The 26,577-nt window shown below is 43.2% G+C and overlaps 1 protein-coding gene across 14 annotated transcripts in view; it reads right to left on the reverse strand.

The window, feature by feature from the left end:
* Positions 1–26,577, reverse strand: part of LOC126203013 (UDP-glycosyltransferase UGT5-like) — a 972,471-nt gene that overhangs the window by 87,843 nt on the left and 858,051 nt on the right. The window contains exon 1 of one of the 14 annotated variants that reach the window (XM_049937255.1): positions 25,015–25,086. The exons of the other annotated variants lie outside the window; for them this stretch is intronic. The gene's annotated coding sequence lies outside the window, so the exon portion shown is untranslated. Of the gene's footprint in view, positions 1–25,014; positions 25,087–26,577 lie in introns of those variants that run through there. 14 annotated transcript variants of the gene reach the window in all.

Raw genomic sequence — 26,577 nt, forward strand, 5'->3', positions numbered from 1 at the left:
GTTTGACTCAATGCCCAGGCGTATCAAGGCCGTTATTACGGCCAGAGGTGGTTGTTCTGGGTATTGATTTCTCAGGATCTATGCACCCAAATTGCGTGAAAATGTAATCACATGTCAGTCCTAGTATAATATATTTGTCCAATGAATACCCGTTTATCATCTGCATTTTTTCTTGGTGTAGCAATTTTAATGGCCAGTAGTGTACTTTGAACAAATCCCACACCCTCACCCACTACTCACAAACCTACGACAAAGCCTACACTTCTCACTCATGGTAAATTTTAAAGTTACTGATAGAAACTAAATGTCTACGTTACTTAAGTTCAGTTACACCAGTAGAACTACTGTATTTGTAGAAGTAACAATAGTGGACCCGAAATTATCTCTCTATTAAGAAAGCAACAACTTTTATTAGTACTACTAACCCATGTCTAATACCAATACCACCAAAACTTCACACAATTTCTTAGCTAAAACCAAAAATTCAAGCGGCCACTGGAACACTCAACGAAGTTACAACAGTGAATGAAGATTTTACTGACATGAATGGTTCAAATGGCTCTGAGCACTATGCGACTTAACATCTGAGGTCATCAGTCCCCTAGAACTTAGAACTACTTAAACCTAACTAACCTAAGGACATCACACACATCCATGCCCGAGGCAGGATTCGAACCTGCGACCGTAGCGGTCACGCGGTTCCAGACTGAAGCGTCTATAACATATTTCACTACAAAAAATAACAAATTTCAGCTGAAAAGTACCGCACGAAATTTACTAAACGGCTTCAGCGCACAGAGAACTCTAAAAAACACAATGATCGAACGTTTCCAGAAGTTTATTAAACCGTTATCTCCACAAACAGCACGAAACACCGTTGATCCTTAATAACTGTATAACAATGCACAAATGACTTTGTCAGATCTTAAAAACAGTTACAGTTGCCACTGCACACCGCGAAATGTAAACGCACTGCTAATTGAACTGAACGATTCAAAACTACTAAATTTAATATTCGCCTACACTGCGCAAACAACTTTGACAGTACTTAGCTTTATAACCGGTACAGCTGGAACCGCACGCCACAAAATGCAAACACACTGCTGAGCCGTGAGACTTGGGTTCTCATTAATATAACTGAATCTTTATACTTTTCGGTATATCTTTTTCGTTTGAGAAGGAGATACTTCTCAGGAATCTGAATTGATTCCCTCTATTTTTCTCGTCGTTTACAAAACTTCCTTTGGACCATGTTGTGACGTCTAATAGCCATTACTTGTTTTTTTTTTTTTTTTTTTTTTTTTTTTATCGAAATTGTTAAGTTTAGCGCTTGGTAGTAATATTAGGTATGTATTTGGATTTTTGAAACGTATCCTCGCTGTAAGCTGCAAGAAGTAGGTAACCTGCAAAGAGCATTGTCAATAAATAATTCCGTTCGTTAAAGTTACGGAAGTGACAATCAACTTCTTTTAAGCACTGGGTTAAGGAATCATTAACATAGGAAAACAATAGACTAAATGAAATCGAGGAAGACTGAAAGAGAAATAACACGAGAAATTTCTACAGAATTTTTAGGCAAAATATAAAGGCATATCAGCCTCCAAATATTTGCTTTAAAAGAACAGACTTATCTTTGGAAACAAATAGTGAAGAAAGCTGCAAAATTTTGAAACGTTATTTTGATAATCGCTTTAACTGTGAGAAGCCTAAAGAAAAATTACTCATGAAGAAAACAGTATCAAACCCAGATTCAAAGCCGCCTTCAGTAACAGAGGTAGAAGAGATTATAAACAACCAAAAAACAAGAGCCCCTGGAGAAGAGGGGATTCTCAGAGATCTGAAACTCAAACACGAAACTGTCACAAAGGAAATCCATGAAATTCTTACATAAATGCGCAATATGGAGGAAAGTCCACAGGAATGAAGATGTGTGTTGATTTAGCCACTCCACAAAATGGGCGACAGGAGAGACCCCAATAACTACAGAGGTGTCTCGTTATTACCGCTCACCTACTAAATTTTCTCAAAGGCATTACTCAACTGCCTAGAACCACAGGTTGATATAAAGATAGGTCAATGGCAAGCAGGCTTCAGAAAAGGAAGGTCCTGTTTAAAACAAATTTGGAACCTGCAAACGCTCCTGAAGGTCAGACTTTAAGGAGGACTGCGTCTCCATAGACAGGCAGAGTCTCTTTGGAAGAATATGGGTTATACAGAAAAACACATGCGACAGACACTTACAGACACCACATCCAAAACAAAGTTTATGGGAGATATCTCAGACACATTCGAGTACATGCAGGGGTCAGACTAGGAGATGGACTCTCAGCGCTTTTGTTCAACTTGTCTTCGACAAAATTATCAAACAATAGGGAAAAAGGTAAAAGGAAATCGTTTAGAAAGAACATGTGCAGAAAGGACGATCATAAAATGCCCGGCATTTGTAGATAACCTGGCAATACTCATCAACAACTGACAACAAGTACTGGAATACTTACATAAAGGGTCTGCCAAAACATGTCTACAGATATCGTATAAGAAAACGCAATTCGTGGAAAGAAAAAACAATCACCAAGCCATGTACACAAAATATGGAAAGGTTCACTGAGCGGAAATATTCCAATATCTTGGTGAAGACATAGAAATAGGAGGATCAGCCAAGGCATCCAAAATACGAAGAACAGAAAAACGTCTGAAAGCATTGAAATTGACATGGACACGTTACCAATAAAATAAATATTTCAAGACAGGCACTACAGTACAGTTGTACTACCAGAAGCACTCTACGCATCAGAAACGACCACAGTCGGAGCATTAGGCATCACAAAGATACAAAAAATAGAACGTAAAATACACAGAAAAATTTTTGGGGCAGTACGCAGTGATGGTATATGTATGAAGAGACCAGCCAAAGAATGTCCGCCCCCGGTAGCTGAGTGGTCAGCGTGACAGACTGTCAATCCAAAGGGCCCGGGTTCGATTCCGGGCTGGGTCGGAGATTTTCTCCGCTCAGGGACTGGGTGTTGTGTTGTCATCATCATCATTTCATCCTCATAGACGCGCAAGTCGCCGAAGTGGCGTCAAATCGAAAGACTTGCACCAGGCGAACGGTCTACCCGACGGGAGGCCCTCGTCACACGACATTTCATTTCAGCCAAAGAATAATACGAACACACTGACAGGCTCACAGACATGATCAGAAAACACCAACTAAAGTTCTATGGACACATACATAGAATGAACGACAACAGACTCACAGTTATAATGGTTCTGAGCACTATGGGACTCAACTGCTGAGGTTATAAGTCCCCTAGAACTTAGAACTACTTAAACCTAACTAACCTAAGGACAACACAAACATCCATGCCCGAGGCAGGATTCGAACCTGCGACTGTAGCGGTCGCGCGGTGCCAGAGTGTAGCGCCAGAACCGCTCGGCCACCAGCAGCCGGCAGACTCACAGTGAGGATTTTTGATGTAGTAAACAGTTCAATCAAAACACCATTTGGTTCCAAGAAATAGAAGAGGACCTAAAGCAAGCAGGGATCAGTTCTGAAATGATAAATGAAAGTGAAAAATTCAGAAACCAAATTATGAAGAAATTTGAAGTAAAAGGAAAGGAAAAAAACGGGCAAAATATGGACAGAGCAAAGGAAACGCGAAGACAGCCAAAGAATAAAGAGGTTTTGGGAAGAGGAAAAGAAGAAGGAAACAGAAAAAGTGAATAATCACGTAACATTCAAATTAATCACTGACCTGGAGGCAAAAATGTGCAATGATAATCACAATAATAATAATAATTTACAAACATACTGAAAGTAATCGGAGGCAAACTGCGCCCTCATCGTTACTAGATTTTTTTGTTACTTTCTCCTTTGCTGCCGAAACAATTTTGAAGGATTGGTACAATTGTTGGATTATTCTTAGTGAACGCGGGGTATGCCTCTCCCGCTCAGTATTCCACAAAACATTGTCCTTTCTACATTGACAAAGGCTTTCACGTAATCAATAAGTAGATGTTTGTCTATTAAATTTTACAAGCTTAACAATTGTTTGTCTGATGACAAATGTGTCGTTTGTACAAGAGAATCATACTTGATCGGTCTTGTGTTCATATTGTTGCTTCCTAGTGTCTTCCAGATTTTCGTTTTTCGTAACACGTTCTATGGTTCTGTTATTTACATCTTGCTATATTTCGTTCTCTTCAGCTGTTCTAAATTTTCATTGGTACTTTTTGTCGAAAGCTTCTTATAATAATCTAATCTAACTTACATATCAATTCGTTATTTATCTTATCATTTCTATCTTCTTCTTCTTCTTCTTCTTCTTCTTCTTTCAATTCACCCGATTTTGGGATACGTTAAATCAATAAGCTGTTAATGTTCTGTGTCTTTCTATTAGTTCAGTATTGCTTCATTCTTCTTCAGAGATTTGAATCGTTAGTTCGGTTTTAATGCTGATGTTGACTTTAAACTTTTCTCTCTCGTCTTTGTTTTTTTTGTGAGGATAATTTATGTGATTTGGAGTTCTCTTTAGTCCTTCTCTTTTTCTTTAAAGCAATTTGGGTGGCTATTTTGTGACAGAAGTAGTCAAAATATTTTTTGGTAATCTATTTATGTTCATTCTCATGATGTGTCCATAAGAAATCAATTCTTGTTTCCCTCACTCTGTCTGCGAGTTTTTTGGTAGTTTGGTAAAGGAATTCATCTCTGATATGGATGAGTCTGTTGTTGTGGAGTCTGGAGGCTGAGGATTTGTCTTAATACAGAGGGTATTAGCAAAGTCTTGCAATACTACACAAGAAGTCGCAGGAGGCTGATTGTTGCTGTGTTCTGAGAACACTTCATACTTTCATTGTGGTCGCCGTGGCAGTTCTGTGGGCGCAATCGTTCACTAGCAGGGATAGTTTTAAGTTCTTGCTAAGTGAGATTGGGGCAGTTTTGCGGTACACTTCGCGCGTGGCTTAACGTAGACCAGTACTTTGAAGAAATAACTCTTGCACTCAGTGATGTCTGTCCACAACATACAACTACACTCCTGGAAATTGAAATAACAACACCGTGAATTCATTGTCCCAAGAAGGGGAAACTTTATTGACACATTCCTGGGGTCAGATACATCACATGATCACACTGACAGAACCATAGGCACATAGACACAGGCAACAGAGCATGCACAATGTCGGCACTAGTACAGTGTATATCCACCTTTCGCAGCAATGCAGGCTGCTATTCTCCCATGGAGACGATCGTAGAGATGCTGGATGTAGTCCTGTGGAACGGCTTGCCATGCCATTTCCACCTGGCGCCTCAGTTGGACCAGCGTTCGTGCTGGACGTGCAGACCGCGTGAGACGACGCTTCATCCAGTCCCAAACATGCTCAATGGGGGACAGATCCGAAGATCTTGCTGGCCAGGGTAGTTGACTTACACCTTCTAGAGCACGTTGGGTGGCACGGGATACATGCGGACGTGCATTGTCCTGTTGGAACAGCAAGTTCCCTTGCCGGTCTAGGAATGGTAGAACGATGGGTTCGATGACGGTTTGGATGTACCGTGCACTATTCAGTGTCCCCTCGACGATCACCAGTGGTGTACGGCCAGTGTAGGAGATCGCTCCCCACACCATGATGCCGGGTGTTGGCCCTGTGTGCCTCGGTCGTATGCAGTCCTGATTGTGGCGCTCACCTGCACGGCGCCAAACACGCATACGACCATCATTGGCACCAAGGCAGAAGCGACTCTCATCGCTGAAGACGACACGTCTCCATTCGTCCCTCCATTCACGCCTGTCGCGACACCACTGGAGGCGGGCTGCACGATGTTGGGGCGTGAGCGGAAGACGGCCTAACGGTGTGCGGGACCGTAGCCCAGCTTCATGGAGACGGTTGCGAATGGTCCTCGCCGATACCCCAGGAGCAACAGTGTCCCTAATTTGCTGGGAAGTGGCGGTGCGGTCCCCTACGGCACTGCGTAGGATCCTACGGTCTTGGCGTGCATCCGTGCGTCGCTGCGGTCCGGTCCCAGGTCGACGGGCACGTGCACCTTCCGCCGACCACTGGCGACAACATCGATGTACTGTGGAGACCTCACGCCCCACGTGTTGAGCAATTCGGCGGTACGTCCACCCGGCCTCCCGCATGCCCACTATACGCCCTCGCTCAAAGTCCGTCAACTGCACATACGGTTCACGTCCACGCTGTCGCGGCATGCTACCAGTGTTAAAGACTGCGATGGAGCTCCGTATGCCACGGCAAACTGGCTGACACTGACGGCGGCGGTGCACAAATGCTGCGCAGCTAGCGCCATTCGACGGCCAACACCGCGGTTCCTGGTGTGTCCGCTGTGCCGTGCGTGTGATCATTGCTTGTACAGCCCTCTCGCAGTGTCCGGAGCAAGTATGGTGCGTCTGACACACCGGTGTCAATGTGTTCTTCTTTCCATTTCCAGGAGTGTGTATTCAGGAAATGTCACTCTGGAGGACGCTAATAATCATCAGTGACGGAGGAAAACATTGATGCTGTGAGGAAAATGCTAGACGAAGACAGGCGAGTGACCTATAAGCAGATAAAGGATACATAAGGGCTAAATGCACAGCAATTTGCTCGATTCTGCATGATCATTTGCAAGTAAAGAAACATTGTTGTCTCTGAGTGCCGCATAGACTGACGGCAGAGCAGATAACACGACGAATGACTTGGAGCCGGGAGATGTTAAAAAAGTTTTCTAAGGGACAGTCACATTATGTGGATAACATCGCCACAGGTGACGAGATTTGGTACGACGTGCCGACTAAGATTCAAAACAAAGTTTTGGTCTTTGAAGATGACGACAAACTGGTAGTTGTCAGAAAATCCCGTTCAGTAAAGAAGAAAATGATTTATTTTTTTCAAATAGAGCGCAATTGTGGAGCTTGTTGTTTCGGATACACAGAAGACAGTCACATCTAAGTGGTACACTGGGCAGTGCCTGTCCAAAGTCGTCCAGTTTTTGAAGAACCTGCGACCCAAGTCAAGAATGGGCACTTGGTTCCTCCATCATGACAACGCTCCAGCTCACCGCGCCAAAGCATGAACCGAATATTTGTGGGGTACAGGACTGAAACATTTTGAGCATCCTCCTTACAGTCCAGACCTTGCTCCTCGTGACTTTTCACTGGTTCCGCACGTGAAAATGAAGCCGAAAGGAGTGCAGTTTTGAAGCGATGAGGACCTCCTTAGGGCTTGGGAGAGCCAGTGTGCCTTACTCCCGACAGGAACTTGGGAGAACTGGTTTAGGGATTGGTCTCGGAGGATGGAGAGGCGTATTTAGTGTGGCGGAAATGTTTCCGAAAAAATTAAATATATAAAGCTATATTGCAAAACTTTCCTAGTATCCTTCGGATCTTCCTTTCTGTGGTCTCCAGCCTGTCAACTGGGCCATGGCTGGTGATGGGCGGTATTTCGTATGCATACAGGGCTTCCAGCTGGATTACTTCTGACATGAATCTGTCCCAGCTGTCCTGCTTAACTGACCTGTAGAGTTGCTTCACTTCAGTTGTTAGTCTTTTATATTCATATTTGATTTCTGTTGTCTTGACTTGTAGCCATTTAAGGTATGCAACGTTTTTTCTTCAGTTACGAGGGTCGTCCACAAAGTAGGTTCCGTTTTTGTTTCTATCCGCGGCAGCGCTACGATCGCAGTTCCGAGCACGCGCGGCAGTTACTCTGACTCAAGGAGAAGACGTGTACGCCATTTTCAGATCGCTGCTGCCGACGTGTGTTTTGTAGTGCTTCTTTATAATGTCAGCCGTAATTTAAAATGCCGTCGCGTGTCAAATCAGATCTGTGATTCTTTTTCTAAATGCAAGGAATGTTAACCCAAAGAAAATTCATCGGCAAATCTGCGTGATTTACGGACAAAATATTATGACTGATTCAATGGTTAGTGTGTTGTTTTTCCCACGATGATGCCCGACCTAACACGGTGAATATGACCGAACAACCCTTACGGGAATTTCACTGGGACGCGTTTGATCATCCTCCGTACAGGCCGGACCTCGCTGCTAGCGACTTTCATCTCTTCTTACACCTGAAATCTGTCCTTGGTGGTCAACATTTCAACGATGATGGCGAGCTGAAAGAACATGTTATTACATGGTTGAATACAAAGGCGGCAACCTTCTATGAAGAAGGCATACAAAAACTTGTGCCACGCTATGACAAGTAACTACACAATTTCGGAAGCTATGTAGGAAAGTAGTTTAACAGTTGTAGATTTTTGTACAATAAATATTTTTTCTGTATCTGTACACGTTTGTTTTATATAACCAAACGGAACTTACTTTGTGGACGACCCTCGTAGTTTTGATGTTTGGTTAAGACCGATAAAAGTAGTCACAGAAAGCAGTGAAAAAACCTACCTGCTCAAAGAAACATTCATTAGAAAATTATACCTTGTCTGACTGAGTTGTTACGCATTCAGATAGCCTGGAAACGTTCCCATAGCCCAGCAGTGCTTCAGTCCACAGATGTGTCAACAAAGCCAGCCACAAGGCGTAAACAGGCTACACAACATGTGTTCACTACATTTCGACACGGTTAATCGGTGATCAAGAGTGCGACATCGACTTTTGTGTGAGAGAGTGCGCGCGAGCTCGGTGGAAAAGTGTAAGGCGAGCACACGCAGAACTTCCTTCATTGCCCTCGTGACATTAAGCAAGATAGATGCACAAGGTAGGCCACAACACGTATCAGGGACCTGACGCAGTAATTACGGTACTTAAGGAAACAAAAGTAGGCGGACTAGACCGCTGACCACTCGTAATAAAATGAACTCATTCGGTCATTACAGATGACGTCTCACAGCAAAACCTCTTGTCATTTCAGTACAAATACCCCAACCAGCTAGTTTTCAGGCATCTAATCAGTAGGGTCGGTGGCACTAGATTCTCTATTTAGTTTGTGTTGTAACATTTTATGTAAGACTATTCCAGTATTGTCACACGACAATACTGTTGGAATTGGCCAACTCATACAAATGCATGGGTTTAACACTTCGTAGGGATATATGAAATGGAATGATCACATAGGCTCAGTTGTCAGTAAAGCAGGTGGTAGACTTCTGTTTTCTGGTAGAATACTGGGAATCCGCAATCAGTCTACGAAGGAGATTTCTTACAAATCATTGGTGCGACCAATTCTAGAATACTGCACAAGCGTGTGGGACCGGTACCAAATAGGACTAAACAGGGGCTATTGAACGAGAAGGGCAGCATAGTGGTCACAGGATTGTGTAATCCATGGGAGAGTGTCACAGAGTTAGTGAAGGAACTGAACTGGAAGACTCTTGAAGATAGATGTAAACTGTAAGCTTTCAACATTGTATGGCCGGCGTCTTCATTAATTAAAACTTCCGGGCTGAATTGCCGTGGTCCATACATAAAACTGCTTCTCCTTCGTGACGTTTCGTTGCCTACTGCGGGCAACATCTTCCGAGGTGAGTCGGCGACTCACCGCAGTAGGCAACGAAACGTCAGGAAGGAGAATCAGTTTTATGTATGGACCACGGCAATTCAGCCCGGAAGTTTTAATTAATGATAGACGTAAACTATCCCGAGAAAGTCTGTGGAATATATTACAACGCCATAATATCGTTCACATAGGGATCGCGAGCATAAGATTAGAATCATTACTGCATGCAATCATTCTTTCTCTGCTCCGTAATTGGATGGAATGGGAAAAAACCCTAAAAATGGTTCAAATGGCTCTGAGCACTATGGGACTTAACATCTATGGTCATCAGTCCCCTAGAACTTAGAACTACTTAAACCTAACTAACCTAAGGACATCACACAACACCCAGCCATGAAGAAACCCTAATAAGTGGGTCAATGGGACGTACCCTCTGCCATGCACTTCACGGTGGTTTGCAGAGTGTAGATGTAGATATATGGAGAACGACGGACATCACCATATTTCATGCCCGCAGCTGCATTTTTTCTAGGTGACAACTCACTGTATGATAACACGTCACATGCACACTCACAACACTGCACTCTGTTCACTAACTCACACACACACACACACACACACACACACACACACACACACACACACACACGTTACACATACACAACACTTTTATTTTTGGTGGGACAACAACCTGAACGAAGGATGAGGTCCTAGAAATAAATTGATTCCAATTCCCATGCTCTGACGAAGGTTTTCGTCAGGTTTCACTTGGCTGTAAGGCGTATGCCGGAAAAGGTAAGTCCCTACCGTTTATTCCCAATTGGGATGACCCATTCGCCCCCTCTATCAGCTTGTTTGATAGTTGGCTGTATAGAAGCATGATTGTTAACGAGCTGGTTCCTGAACAGCCAGCTCCACTCCTAGGGGTCGAGAAGTGGAGAACGAAAAAATAAATAAATAAAATAGAAAAAGAAAAACTTTCGCATGTAGATAATGTAAGATGCACACTGTGAAGCTGTTATGAATTCGTGGGAATTAACTGTGCTGGATCGGAGCGCACTTTTGACTCTACAGTTGAGTGTATCAAATGGTTCAAATGGCTCTGAGCACTATGGGACTTAACATCTATGGTCATCAGTCCCCTAGAACTTAGAACTACTTAAACCTAACTAACCTAAGGACATCACACAACACCCAGCCATCACGAGGCAGAGAAAATCCCTGACCCCGCCGGGAATCGAACCCGGGAACCCGGGTGTGGGAAGCGAGAACGCTACCGCACGACCACGAGATGCGGGCTTTGAGTGTATCATGCAGAGACTCGCTACAACTTGGAAGAGGTTGACGACCGGATGTGTGACTAGCAGTTCTCTTATCTGCTAAGACATGTGACCACTCATCACGGGGTCGACTCACTGTTTCAATCAGACACTATCTGTTGCAAGATTACAGATAAGAGTGGATTCAAAAACCTGGTTCTTAAGTGCTAATGTACGCACTTTCTTCTAAAAAAGTTACCGGCGTTCTTCTAATCTTCCAGAACTTAAACTGAGGGTCACCGTTTCAAATACTGAAGTTGGTAACCAAACTGGTCCTCAGTATCACCTCAGAAGGTTTCGTGGTTTCCACATCTGAGGAACCTGAGAATTCGATCGCCTAAGTCCTCCATCATTTTGAAACGTGTTGCGCAAAGGACACATTGAGCAGATGAAGCTTGTTTGCCACAGTTTCACAGAGCTTTTGTGTTGTCCTGGCTTGTACAGGTGTGCTACACCATCATGCCTGAGGGCATTGAATGTAGTCCACCACGAATGCATTACACGATATTGTAGTATTACGATGCAAAGTTACCTCCGACATGCAAGCATGTCCAGAGGAACAGGCACTACGTCCACTACAGCTGTAGTGAAATACGTGAAACGTTTTCGCAGTTGCGAATATGAATCATCGGTTATACTGTGGAATCACGACAATGAAAATTTGTCACCGGATTTCCCGCTTATGGCGAGCGGTCACCTCACCATTTGGCTATCGGAACTTCCGAAATCTTGTCAACCATGTGTTTGCATATCATATTTCTCGAATTTATCCGCCGACAATGAGAAAGCGAATTTTAATTAAAATGTCTCCACTGTAAGGGAACACACGCAATGGATGTAAAAGAACATGATGTGGACACATGATTTACGACATACGGAAGTTTGGATCTGGCCGTGAGACTTGCTCGGATAGCCAAGATGGTAAGGCGACCGCTCGCGACCAGCGGGAAATCCGGGTTCTATACTCTGTTCATCATAAGAATAGACCTAATGTAAACATTGCGCCGTGTATTCTTCCGCGTTTCCTTGAATCTCACTGGATTTCGTTTCACGTGGAGCAGAAGCCAAGTTGTGACCAGTAGAGTCAAGTGCGATCGTAAGGATACGTTTTAAGCTGTGTTACACGCACACTGAGCGATAACGCGGGACAACAGCTTTATCGGCGCATTAAACTTGGACACCACTGGCCAGGCAGCAGTCCAACTAGCCTGCAATGATGTCAGTAGTTACAGTTCAGACGTAAAAAGAGACGAGCAAAGAAACAACACAACTTCGAACATCATTTAATTTTTAACGAGAATGAAATAATATTCGGCAAAACTTCAACATTACCGCGCGCTTCTTTGGTGACCAGACGAAATGCATAAAATGCTCTCGTTGTCACCTGACATAGCACTCTAATTGAAAACAAGAGTGATGAAAATTCCCAACACAAACACAGGGTAATTTTTCTGGGCGAGCCACGTGTGATGCAAAAGCATACTGCAGGGATTTCACCGTAGTGTTGAATACTAAAGCCACGGAAGGTATTATTTATAGCCAGTCGTCAGGTAATCCCTTAGCTCCATCCTTATACGAATCCGAGAAATATATTTCAGTGCTGGAACTGTCATCTGCTACGTTGATAACGAGTCGATCAACATCAGAATCCACGAAGCCACCCAGGCGCAGCATTTTCTCCTCTTCTTTTATGTCCCGCCTACGTCCGGGAGTGACATGTGAATAAGCTGCGTGTGTTAGTTCCAGTGCGTCTGCAGCTTAACAGTCTTGTTATTTCTCGAGCCAAATCCTTTAACTTCGCTCCAGATCAGTTCTGTTGGGTTCATATTGTAATGGTACAGTGGAAAATATAAAAATGCAGCACTTGTGGAGTGTGCTCGATGCTGTGTTTTTCATGTCTCTATGACACTTATCTACATCTGTGGTATAAAACAATGGACACAGTCCAAATAGAGAGTATTTACGTTTTCATTTCTGCCTAAAAATATTATATTGTGTTTTCTGAATTTAAGTAATGTAAGACGTTGTGGTCTCCTGACCTTCATTGCTTACATATTCCGCCCTCACAACCATATTCTGCACATCAAGACGCTTCATTCGAACCTGAACTCGATAAGATAAAGTCAATGTTGTATGAATTCAGGTAAACGATATGCAAATAACAAGTAAGCGCACCGGGGTTGAAATGCTCGAGGCTGGCGTACACACATACATTCCAGACACGACGGTCACAGGAGCTTTTAGTTCAAGAGAGGCAGACCACACACCGGGAGGTCGGTCCCTTCAGAGGACGAGTCAACCTCGACCGCCCATGGAGCAGACAGCGTGTGCCCGAGTGAAAGGGGGAACGACCCCGCTTAAAAGCAAATTCCGCTACATTGTGTGGGAGCATCCAACCTACACATTCTTTACATATAGCAAGCAGTTTTAGAGATTTTCACAGGGAGACAGCAAACGCCAAACGCCGATACTACAGATTTCCGGATTGGTCACCTTAAATGAAATGTCATTCCCCGTTTTAGAAGAGCAATGCTGATTGGCAGACGATATTTCTGACACATTGAGCTGAAGGAGTAATGGAAGAGACGGAAAGATATACCCCTTCACATCTGGAGTGGAGAGACGCCGTTCCGTTGTCGCTTTTAGAGCGAGGAACAAGTCTCTCCTCAGTACTTCACTGGGAGAGCACCTCTGTCGAGAGCAAATCCAAGTGCGACTCTGTATTGAGTCCTTGCGATTAAGCGTTGTTCATTGTGTTGGCCGACACACTTATTGTGCGGTGTGAATGGACAGAGTTACAGTTAAACGCCTGCTAGCGAATTTTTGAGTGGCATCGCGGTGGACTGATTATCTGACCAGTGTACCACGCCAATAGTTAGACTAGGGGCGAATAGGAATCCTTCATCAAGGCATAGGGAGAGTTTGATTGGCGAAGGTCAATCCAGATAGAAGGAAAGTTATCTTATTTGTCAGCAGCGAGCAGCGCAGACAGCAGTCATCGCAGCTTACGGTATTGTGCGCTACAGCTATTGTGAGCCCCATATTTCCTCCACAATAGTACACTTCACTGCATTTCACACGCGACAGCCATACCTAGCAACATTCTAAAGGATAATTATTCAAGTTGAGTAGGCGCGCATCTCAGCAATTCGGTGAAGTCAATAACAATCTTAAACTTTGTATAGAAATTTCATTAGCCAGTCCTATCCTTGAGAGGTAACTTCACATTCTGAAAAGAACCCGGAAATAACTTGTTGAGTTCATAACTAAAGGTGCGATTGTGATTTCTCAGAATTTTAGCAAAATAAATAATAATTTTTGTTAGTTTCATGTTTTTCTTACACTAACTAGCACTACTCCAGTACGCAAGTATCCGACTAGTTACGTAAGAAATTTTGTGAATTTTTGTGTCATTTCCTTACAGTGGACAACTCCAGAAGATATTTATTGCTGAAAGTTTTTCAGGCATTTCTCTTTAGAACGTTAGGAGCGTCTGTCTGACTTCTGCAGTAGTGTGGGGGTGGAAATTGCATCTTGCAGGAGCCAGAGGGTAAAGGGTACATCTCAGATTAATCCATAGCGCAGAATAACAGATCAACCCCACGCTCACAGTAACTTTATTAACACTCTTTCACAAAATATCAATAATTGAGAATTTATATTTGAAATGGAAACAGGAATTTCGCGTGCAACATGTAATTAAAAACAAGAAGACGTGCATTATTCATAAAAAATGATGAATTTTACAATTACGAGATGTAGGTAATTCAAATTGAACGAGGAAAAAAAATTGGCACGGGCGACACTTGTATCAGCGAACCATTTATTGCAATCAGGACTCAAGCTACTTCGCTACCGACTCCGCTATACACGAATGTGCAGGTGGGTTTCAACTGTCTGTAGTACAGTCCCTTTGAAAACTTCATAGCCCGGTATCTCTGTAAATTTATGATACTAATTAAGAACAACCTATTTCTCGGCACTTTTTGATCTTGTTCCACGCGCGTGTTTCACTACGGAACAGGAAGCAGCCTCTGTCATTTTCGTACTGCGTATTAACAACGCGACAATCGGAGCTCAACAGCGCACAGTCTGTCACTGTACACCATTTTTGAAATAAAAACTACGTAGCTAAAGCTTGATTAAGAAATACGTTGATGGCTGCTAATACATCTGAATATTTTAGTTTCATTTAACGTAACTTAGTATTAATACTTCTAAAACGGAAGTAGTACCTACTTCCAAGAGCACAACACCACCAGTGTACGTATGCTACAGCTTCTGAACATTCATCGCGTTTGTGATTGTTTACTATCAGGTTCATTTTTATGATGAACGGAGTATCGCAACTGCGAATACATTTCATGAATGCATTAGGTTGGCCACAGGAGCGTTTAGAACAAGCCCAGTTCCGAGCCTCTACGGTGAGGATTTTGAGCGAACATTTCCCCACCAAGGAGCAACTCCTCGTGATGCGCCATATTTCTTTCGTACCGGCAGGTGCTTGCATATCTAAACATTAGTAACTCGAACTGTTCTCTTTGACCAGACTATGTTGAGAGTGAATTGTGATAGTTACCACACGACAAGGTTTATTCAATGCTATAGGCAAGTGGAAGCAACACACAATCTCTGGAATATACTTTTACTACATTTAAGTGTGTAATGAGTGGCCGCTAGCCCACGATGAGAACACTTATTAATCGCGTCTCGTACCGGGGACCTGCAGGTCCACGACGCGAATCCGCCCTGCGAATTAGTGTTGAAGTCTGGTGTGCCGGCCAGTCTGCGGATGGTTTTCGAGGCGGTTTTCCATCTGCCTCGGCGAATGCAGGCTGGCTCCCTTATTCCGCCTCAGTTACACTATGTCGGCGATGGCTGCGCATACACTTTCTCCACGTACACGTACACCATAATTACTCTACCACGCAAACTTCGTGGTTATACTCGTCTGTTGTGAGACGTTCCCAGGGAGGTCCACTGGGGGCCAAACCGCCCAATAACCCTGTGTTCGGTGTGGCGCGGTGGTGGGGTGAGTGGACTGCAGTAGTTTGTTTTGGGGTTGTGAACCACTGAGGGCTACGGGAGGGACGAAGCCTCTCCGTCGTTTCTAGGTCCCCAGTTCAATACAATACAATACACACTGGAAAAGTCGATCTATTCAACCTGAGCAAGGTACCAGCGACGGCTTCACATTCACAGTCAAGTTTTTGAAAGTATAGAGTTTTACAACGTGAAAGGTTTTGCAACGAAGTGATGACAATCGTATTACTGGAGAAAAAGAAAAAAAAATGAAAGAATTATTCACCCATGGAGTAAATTTTCAGTAGCCCTTCGCGAGCAAATAGGCCATCTGGGATCCGAACAAAGCGTCATCGCCGGCCGATGTGGCCGTGCGGTTCTAGGCGCTTCAGTCTGGAACCGCGTGACCGCTACGGTCGCAGGTTCGAATCCTGCCTCGGGCATGGATGTGTGTAATGTCCTTAGGTTAGTTAGGTTTAAGTAGTTCTAGGTTCTAGGGGACTGATGACCACAGATGTTAAATCCCATAGTGCTCAGAGCCATTTCAACCAAAGCGTCATCTTTTAGAAATGAGGATGGCGAATTTTAAAGTTTTACGGAATGGGTGGAATAAATCACCGCTCTAGCTTCGTCAAGCCGAAATTCGTTTTAAATTTGACTGATTCTAGAAAAGAAGGCACTCATAGCGTGATTTTTCAGATATATGTTTGATTTTTTTATTTTAGACGATCGTCGCAATTTGACGTTGGTATTTCCAGATGGATCAAAACAGGGAAAATTCCTTGACTGCTCCACAGTTTTCTGTGATAGTGTCTTGGGGATCAGCCTACCACATATGTTTACTGTCTACCATGATGAGTTGTACCTACTTTGTTTTTCATCACCTCCCCTTACGGGTGCTTCAGCAAATACACGGAGCAGGAAGAAAATCGTGCAGAATATTCAGAATGCTCTTCTCCTGCTGCAAGAGTTGGTGGGCACTTTGGCAAATGGGGACGCAGGTAAATAGGGCTGGCATAATTGGACAGTGCACCATGGTCCTACAGACTGTGGATTCACCGCAGAGCTGGAAGGCCATGGACGCCTGCGAGGAAGAGTAGTTGGAGGTATGGCTGACGACTGCGCAAAGTGTCGTATAGTCAGCCGCCGCAGATTTCTTTACTGAAGGACGGAGTATTGTGTTGTCCGTACGTTCGTATCGTCAGAATTTACATTCCTCTATTGTGATGGCTGAATGGGCACTCGCCCCCCCCCCCTCCCCCGAAAATTATAATAATTCAACAAATAAAGTCGTTCAAAGTCAAGAGTTTCTCAGTAGAGTACCGGTAAAGATTGTACTGCATAAACAGAGGATCAAAGAAGCTAAAACAAGTCTCACCGCACGATTGCTGGAAGGAAATTTCTTAAAAACAGACGTAAAACATGTAGCATGAGTAATATCCCTTATTAAACTAAAGAACACGCTAAACGGAAACACGTTCGACACGATGTTATCCGAAAATGAAAGTTTTTTCCCCCCTCTTCTGGGTCTTTTGGAGGTAGTGAAGCCTTGGGAAGTACTTGCGGCTATGTTTTCCACATGTCTCCTTTATCGCTTTATTGTGTGACTCGAATAGCTAGGAGTTCCTGTAACCTTCTCAAGTACAGTTTTAATGAGATTTATACTTCCATGTTTGCCTCTTCTGACATAAATTTAATGGCACTGCATATAATCACACGTTCCTGACTGCGAAAAACTTTCGTTGCTCTACGGTGTGCGGAGACAACTAACTGTACCTCGCTGAACAGGAAATAGCGAGCAACTAGACCGTCGGCACCCGGATGTTTTGCGCACAACAACGTACTCCATCTCTATTCGTTTAATCGATTCCGACTTTCCCTGACCCATGAACTAAAAGCACGCAGATTTTCTCTGTCCTGCAATTTCTCCAGCAGAATTTAGAGTTCTAAACCACCGTTTCCGTGATGCCATCGATCGGTCTCATCCTTCGCCAGCCTCTTCTCCTCCTGCCTTCCATCTGCCCCAGCCTTAGCGTCTTTTACAGTGAATCATGCCTTCTCTTAGTGTGCCCAAAGTACGCCAGTTTTTGTTTCAGTATTAGATCTCTCAAGGAGCAGTCTGGTTTCATTTTCTGTAATACTGACCTCTTTGTGTTCCATTCAACCCTAAGCAGTTTCCTCCAACACGCCGTTCAGCCTTTATCATCTAAGTCCGACGTCTGTACATCACAAATGGAAAGGCCATACTTCTTACTTTACTGGTGTTCATCGTTAAATTTATGTTTCTATTCCTAAAACCACTGTCAAGGTTGGACATTGTCTTTCCACCTTTCGTGGTTGCAGACACCGAGCCTTAGCATTTCCCTATTTACATTTTCTAACTTCCCTGCCACGTTCAGACTTCTGACATTCCAAGCCCCGACTAGTAGAACGTTGGCCAGCCGGAGTGGCCGAGCGGTTCTAGGCGCTACAGTCTGGAACCGCGCGACCGCTCCGGTCGCAGGTTCGAATCCTGCCTCGGGCATGGATGTGTGTGATGTCCTTAGGTTAGTTAGGTTTAAGTAGTTCTAAGTTCTAGGGGACTGATGACCACAGCAGTTGAGTCCCATAGTGCTCAGAGGCATTTGAACCATTTTAACCACAGCAGTTAAGTACCATAGTGCTCAGAGCCATTTGAACCATTTAGTAGGACGTTGTCCTTTCGTTGCTTATTGAATCTTTTTCTCATGGTCAGCTCCCTTTTGGCACTCCCCTACCGCATATTCGAATGGAGAATCCTTTGCCAATGGCGATATCGTCACGATACTCTCTCAATTACAGGCGACATGACCTGTTGATACACGTCACGTGTCTTTAATGGAGTGGTTTCCTTTGCCTTCGGCATCTCATGCCGTTGATCATTGCTGATTCTTCCTCATTTAAAGGGGTTCCCACCAGAGCGGCAGAACAGTGTCCTCAACCTGTGTCCGCTGCACCGCTCTCTTTGACAAGGCCGTTGACTGAATGCCGGAAGTCTTCGATCGCCACTGCGAATGCTTTTTACTCAAAATTTAGGCGGCGGCGCGCTTCGAACCCGAGACCGAGAACGTTTTCATTACTAGTCAAAGAGGAATGGAAAGCCGTTGTGGAGCTACACAAAGAAAGAGAGAAACAAAGCAGTTGATATTAGACTGACAACACAGGTCAGTGACGTAATGGAAAGAGTGGACACCTTGAAATGGCAGTCGGCTGGTCATGTCGCTGGAAGAAAAGATGGCAGGTTGCCAAAACAAGTACGAGATATTACCCTTTATTGGAGCCACATTGGAACGATATAGTCGGCAATAATATTGGGCCCACTCGGTGCTTAAAATTACGGTGCCTTATAAATGCACATTTAGAAGGCATGGCTGGAGATCTGACATTCATATTATCTGCATGAAAGCTTCAGCGCGCAGTACTACATCATTTTACGCTTTGTGTAACAGCGGCGAGATCAGGCTGTGGCGGCCCTTCGTGTAAAGGAGAGTAGCTATCGGTCAATGCAGTGACACGGCGCCCTCGCCCGTCGTTCTCCGGAAGCTCTGAACGTGGAGCCTACAGCATGATCAGAGGTGTCTTCGTCGACAGAAGTAGAAATCAACTGAAATGAAGTTAGTTTGTTTGTGTGGCCAACTTCCGCAGCAGCTGTTAAAATCTGCCACTATTGATTATCCGTCCTGAGCTGACTGCAATTTAATTACAAATAATTGCACTAGACGCGTTTCGCTTTTATTTACAAAGCGTCGTTCGTGGTTATTCTGCAGTTGTTGTTGTTGTGGTCTTCAGCTCTCCATGCTACTCCATCCTGTGCAAGCTTCTTCATCTCCCAGTGCCTACTTCAACCTAAATCCTTCTGAATCTGCTTAGTGTATTCATCTCTTGGTCTCCCTGTACGATTTTTACCCTCCACGCTGCCCTCTAATGCTAAACTAGTGATCCCTTGATGCCTGAGAGTATGTCCTACCATCGATCGCTTCTCCTAATCAAGTTGTGCCACAAATTTCTCTCTCCCTAGTTCTATTCAATACCTCCTCATTAGTTATGTGATCTATCCATGGCTACCCATTCTGCAGATTGGATGGATATGTTTGTACGTTTCTGATTGTAGACACACTTTATAAACAAAACGCTGTTTTTAACCTAAAACAATCAAAAATGTACAAATTGTTTTTAATTAAATTGCAGTCAGCTCAAGACGGATAATCTATAGTAACAGGTGTATACAAGATTATGCTTTATGAACAAAACTCGAAAATAAAAAAGTATATAAAAATACAGTGAAATGTTCTGTGATTTGTCTAAAAGTAAGAAATCAGTAGATCAGAGAAACATTTGACGTCCCTTTGAATGATGCTCGAAATCATGTCCAGGAAATGAGTTCTGTGAAATGTTTCTCTAACATAATTCACTTATTACTTTCAGACAGATCGTTCTGAAACAAATCTATTGGGAGTTTATTTGCATTTCTGAAATTTCTACATAGTTTTGATGTCTCAAACGCTAAGCGACAATTGTGAATCGCTTATTATTCGCGCGCAGACTTTGCCCAGAGTAGGTGTGTCGCTGGAAGATGTGTTTGTTTCGTTATGGCTGCCTGGCAGAGAGGAGCGCGGAAGTTCTGTAGTTGGAGCAGCCGCCGAGCAGAGGACTTGTGCCAATGTAGTAGTAAAGTTAAGTGCATCTGTGTTTAAGTAAAATGATATGTGTTTGAATATTGTGAAACAGAGGAGTAAAATTTGATTGGTGCTTCAAAATAAAATGAGATGTAAGGATATTAAAGAGGAATGAAGCTAATATTTTTTATTTAGTGGCACTGCAGTCGCGCGTAGTGAGGGTTCATTCTTATATGAGACATCCATATCAGGGAACTTTAGATTTTTCATTAAAGATTGTGTAACTTTCCCTGTAAGGTATTTTTCTATGTTTATCAATTATTTCAAAAAAATGTGTGCCAAATCTTATGGGACTTAACTGCTAAGGTCATCAGTCCCTAAGCTTACACACTACTTAACCTAAGTTATCCTAAGGACAAACACACACACCCATGCCAGAGGGAGGACTCGAACCTCCACCGGGACCAGCCGCACAGTCCATGGCTGCAGCGCCACTAGACCGCTCGGCTAATCCCGCCCAGCGGCGCGGGCTATGACCGTCTTTTTGCCAAACTGAAGGAGCTTTAGGGTGGAACATAAATTTCATACAGTTATCAGATAGCTTAAAAACAGTTTGTTGAAGGAATACTTCACCTAACAGCATTGTCCACATCCTCGATCCAACTCATCTTTATTTAAAGGAATGTCTCACTCAGTGATGTGTATAAAACAGTTTACTTGTTTGTCCGTAGCACTGCACTAAGCTATCAGCAACTGTTGTTACCAACTAGCAGCTGGTGCACAGAGAGCAGCAAGCACCAAGTTCCCCAGCAGTTACATTACGAGGTAAGATATTTTCATTTCAGGATCAGTTTGCTACGAAAATTACCAGTGCACACAAGGGACCATTTGATGGACAGCATTATTAGGTAGTTCACTAACGCACCAGCGACCACTTTGTTTAATTGAAGAGATTAATAATAAAGTCCAGGATTTAATCAGTTTCCACATCTTTTAGAAAGATTATAAAACAGTGCCAAATTGTTGTATTCAGGCAGGCAGTTTCATTTGGTTTCTATTGCAGCTGGAAAAGCACAAGGTCGCCCAAAGGTGTTGTTGTTGTGGTCTTCAGTCCAGAGACTGGTTTGATGCAGCTCTCCATGCTACTCTATCCTGTGCAAGCTTCTTCATCTCCCAGTACCTACTGCAGCCTACATCCTTCTGAATCTGCTTAGTGTATTCATCTCTTGGTCTCCCTCTACGATTTTTACCCTCCACGCTGCCCTCCAATACTAAGTTGGTGATCCCTTCACGCCTCAGAACATGTCCTTCTTCTTGTCAAGTCCCCTCTTCTTGTCAAGTTGTGCAACAAACTCCTCTTCTCCCCAATTGTATTCAATACCTCCTCATTAGTTATGTGATCTACCCATCTAATCTTCGGCATTCTTCTGTAGCACCACATTTTGAAAGCTTCTATTCTCTTCTTGCCCAAACTATTTATCGTCCATGTTTCACTTCCATACATGGCTACACTCCATACAAATACTTTCAGAAATGACTTCCTGACACTTAAATCTATACTCGATGTTAACAAATTTCTCTTCTTCAGAAACGCTTTCCTTGCCATTGCCAGTCTACATTTTATATCCTCTCTACTTCGACCATCATCAGTTATTTTGCTCCCCAAATAGCAAAACTCCTTTACTACTTTAAGTGTCTCGTTTCCTAATCTAATTCCCTCAGCATCACCAGACGTAATTCGACTACATTCCATTATCCTCGTTTTGCTTTTGTTGATGTTCATCTTATATCCTCCTTTCAAGACACTGTCCATTCCGTTCAACTGCTCTTCCAAGTCCTTTGCTGTCTCTGACAGAATTACAATGTCATCGGCGAACCTCAACGTTTTTATTTCTTCTCCATGGATTTTAATACCTACTTTGAATTTTTTTTTGTTTCCTTTACTGCTTGCTCAATATACAGATTGAATAACATCGGGGAGAGGCTACAACCCTGTCTCACTCCCTTTCCAACCGCTGCTTCCCTTCATGCCCCTCGACTCTTATAACTGCCATCTGGTTTCTGTACAAATTGTAAATAGCCTTTCGCTCCCTGTATTTTACCCCTGCCACCTTTAGAATTTGAAATAGAGTATTCCAGTCAACATTGTCAAAAGCTTTCTATAAGTCTACAAATGCTAGAAATGTAGGTTTGCTTTTCCTTAATCTATTTTGTAAGATACGTCGTAGGGTCAGTATCGCCTCACATGTTCCAACATTTCTGCGGAATCCAAACTGATCTTCGCCGAGGTCGGCTTCTACCAGTTTTTCCATTCGTCTGTAAAGAATACGCGTTAGTATTTTGCAGCCGTGGCTTATTAAACTGATAGTTCGGTAATTTTCACATCTGACAACACCTGCTTTCTTTGGGATTGGAATTATTATATTTTCCTTGAAGTCTGAGGGTATTTCGCTTGTCTCATACATCTTGCTCACCAGATGGTAGAGTTTTGTCAGGACTGGCTCTCCCAAGGCTGTCAGTAGTTCTAATGGAATGTTGTCTACTCCCGGGGCCTTGTTTCGACTCAGGTCTTTCAGTTCTCTGTCAAACTCTTCACGCAGTATCGTATCTCCCATTTCAACTTCTTCTACATCCTCTTCCATTTCCATAATACTGTCCTCAAATCAAAAATGTACAAATTATTTTTAATTAAATTGCAGTCAGCTCAAGACGGATAACCTATAGTAACAGGTGTGTAAAGATCATGCTTTATGAACAAAACTCGAAAAAAAATAGTATTGAAAAATGCAGTGAAATGTTCTGTGATTTGTCTAAAATAAGAAATAAAGTAGATTAGAAAAACATTTGACGTGCCTTTGAATGATGTTCGAAATCATGTCCAGGAAATGATGTCTGTGAAATGTTTCTCTAACATATTTTACTTATTACTTTCAGACAGATGGTTGTGAAACAAGTCTATTGGAAATTTATTTGCATTTCTCGAATTTCTACATACTTTGGGTGTCTCAAATCCTAAGCGACAATTGTGAATCGCTTATTATTCGCGCGCAGAGTTTGGCTAGAATAGGTGTGTCGCTGGAAGATGTGTTTGGCTGCCTGGCAGCGAGGAGCGCGGAAGTTCTGTAGTTGGTGGAGCAGCCGCCGAGCAGAGGACTCGTGCCAATGTAGACGTAAAGTTAAGTGCATCTGCGTTTAAGCAAAATGATATGTGTTTGAATATTGTGAAACAGAGGAGTAAAATTTGATTGGTGCTTCAAAATAAAATTAGATGTAAGGACATTAAAAACAGAGTATGAAGAGGAATGAAGCTAATATTTTTCATTTAGTGCCACTGCAGTCGTTTGTAGTTAGGGTTGCCGCGCGAGATTAGCCGAGCGGTCTGGGTGCTGCAGTCATGGACTGTGCGGCGGAGGTTCGAGTTTTCCCTCGGGCATGTGTGTGTGTGTGTGTGTGTGTGTGTGTTTGTCCTTAGGATAATTTAGGTTAAGTAGTGTGTAAGCTTAGGGACTGATGACCTTAGCAGTTAAGTCCTATAAGATTTCACACACATCTGAACATCTGTAGTTAGGATTCATTCTTGAATGAGACATCATTATCAGGGAACTTAAGATTTTTCGTTAAAGACTGTGTAATAGCCGGCCGCGGTGGCCGAGAGGTTATACGTGCTTCAGTCCGGAACCGCGCGATTGCTACGGTCGCAAGTTCGAATCCTGCCATGATCATGGATGTGTGTGATGTCCTTAGGTTAGTTAGGTTTAAGTAGTTCTAAGTTCTAGGGGACTGATCACCTCCGATGTTAAGTCCCGTAGTGCTCAGAGCCATTTAGCCATTGTGTAATTTTCCCTGTATGGTATTTTTTTTATGTTTATCCATTATTTGGCTGAGTTAGTGAGAGTAAGAGTTTGATATCAATTTTGCCCTTTGTCAATGTTAATGAGTGTTGAACGTAAAATTCATACAGTTTAATAACATATCAGATAGCTTAAAAACAGAATGTTGAAGGTACTTCACTACACATCCTCGATCCAACTCATTTTTATTTAAAGGAATGTCTCACTCAGTGATGTGTATAAAACAGTTTACTTGTTTGTCTGTAGCACTGCACTAAGCTATCAGCAACTGTTGTTACCAACTAGCAGCTGGTGCACAGAGAGCAGCAAGCACCAAGTTCCCCAGCAGGTACATTACGAGGTAAGATATTTTCATTTCAGGATCAGTTTGCTACGAAAATTACCAGTGCACACAAGGGACCATTTGATGGACAGCATTATTAGGTAGTTCACTAACGCACCAGCGACCACTTTGTTTAATTGAAGAGATTAATAGTAAAGTCCAGGATTTAATCAGTTTCCACATCTTTTTAGAAAGATTATAAAACAGTGACAAATTGTTGTATTCAGGCAGGCAGTTTCATTTGGTTTCTATTGTAGCTGGAAAAGCACAAGGTCGCCCAAAGCTAAACAATAGTAAAGCTACAACCAATCAACCGAGCCAGTTCAAACTTTTTTTTTTTTTTTTTTTTATTTGTTCGCTGGTCTGCGACCGTCACTGCGTTAGGCGACAGCCGGCTGCTGCTGCCTGCTACTCACCGTTGTCTGCACGACTCAACAGCCCGACGTAGAACCTGGCCGCAGCAGACTGCCGGAGCAGAGACAGACTCACTGCTGAGGGCAGGAGAGCGCTGAGGGCCCGGCTGTGTGGGCTTCTTCCGGTGGCCTTGACCTGCTGACGTCACCGCCATTGGGTCAGAGGCCGCCGCAGGCTGGACGACCGTGGCGCGCGGGAGCTGGGGGAACGTCAGGCGTGTTCGGAAATTTCAGCACCGCAACGATACGTCGGGTAGCATTCATTTCACGCTAGGTGAGGGGAGCCCTACGTCATAGCGGCGTAGGTTCGCGTCACCGTGACGTAAATAACCTAAATCGACTACATGAGTACATATATCGATCTTTGCAGTTGTACCGATAACGTTAAAGGTAAATGTAAATGCATGTGTACAATCGAAGTGACAGTTGTGTGATATGCTTATCCGAGTTGAATGAATGTCTGAACGAAGGAACCATACCGAAAGTATAAAAATCGTGTGTACAGAAACGTGTGTGTATCATGAACCTAACGAATGTCTGAAGGAAGGAACCATAACGTTAAAAAAAAAAAAAGAAAAAGAAAACACTTTGTTTTTAATCCGATGAATCGTGCATAAATCGTGTGGACAGTAACGAGAAATAATTAATTATTAAGCTGCAATCCAAAGAAACTGGAATTTTATTGTGTTTCACGAACACAACGAATATCTGAATGAAGGAATCATAACCATAACGAAAGTCAAGAAAAGCGTCTAGTCATTTTTTTTAAATCCGATTAATCGTGCGTAAATCATGTGGATAAAAACGTGAAATAGGGAGAAATCAAAGTGTTTCGTATTTTTATAAAAGCCGATGAATTGTACAAAATTCATGTGGGCAGAAACGTTGTTCAGAACGACGTTCACGCGAGCAACACCGGACAAGAGGACAATGAAGCCGCACAAACAAATAGCAATGCAGATCAAAGAGGCACACAACAGTCGATGTGTACAGCATACACACAACAGTCGATCGGACAACTCGTGAAACATGATGACGCGTGCCTACGTCACTATGACGTAGGGCTCTCCTCACTTGGCGTGAAATGAATGCTACCCCGATACGTCAGGGTTTGGCTGTGCAAAAATTGCGACAAAGCACGAATTGGTGTGAATTGCAAGCCAAGACACTTTTAATTATTTTCCAATTCAATTCAATTTTTAAAACATTATGTACAAAACTGTAACAGTTAAGCTTTTTATTCTTGTAAATATGCGTTTCTGTATTTGTTTATTCAATTATGTGTACATTATCACTATGTGTTGCCGATGGCTAAATTGAGTACACACTCAAAAGCCAAATAATAAAAAAAAAGCACGTGTGACGTGACACGTCGGTACAGCGCGACACGCACGTTCCGCACGTCTCTCTCTGGTCCAGCGCATACTGAGACGCGTACAAATACTTTGCTTGCACCTGTTGGGGACACCCTGCGCAGACAGAAACGCAACGCGCACACCTTCTCATCGGTTTCAAAGGATTTTGCGGAAACTATTAAGTAAAAATATTTGATTTTTGTCTTGCTTG

Source organism: Schistocerca nitens, chromosome 9 (genome assembly GCF_023898315.1).
Source record: "Schistocerca nitens isolate TAMUIC-IGC-003100 chromosome 9, iqSchNite1.1, whole genome shotgun sequence".
Classification (NCBI taxonomy): domain Eukaryota; kingdom Metazoa; phylum Arthropoda; class Insecta; order Orthoptera; family Acrididae; genus Schistocerca; species Schistocerca nitens.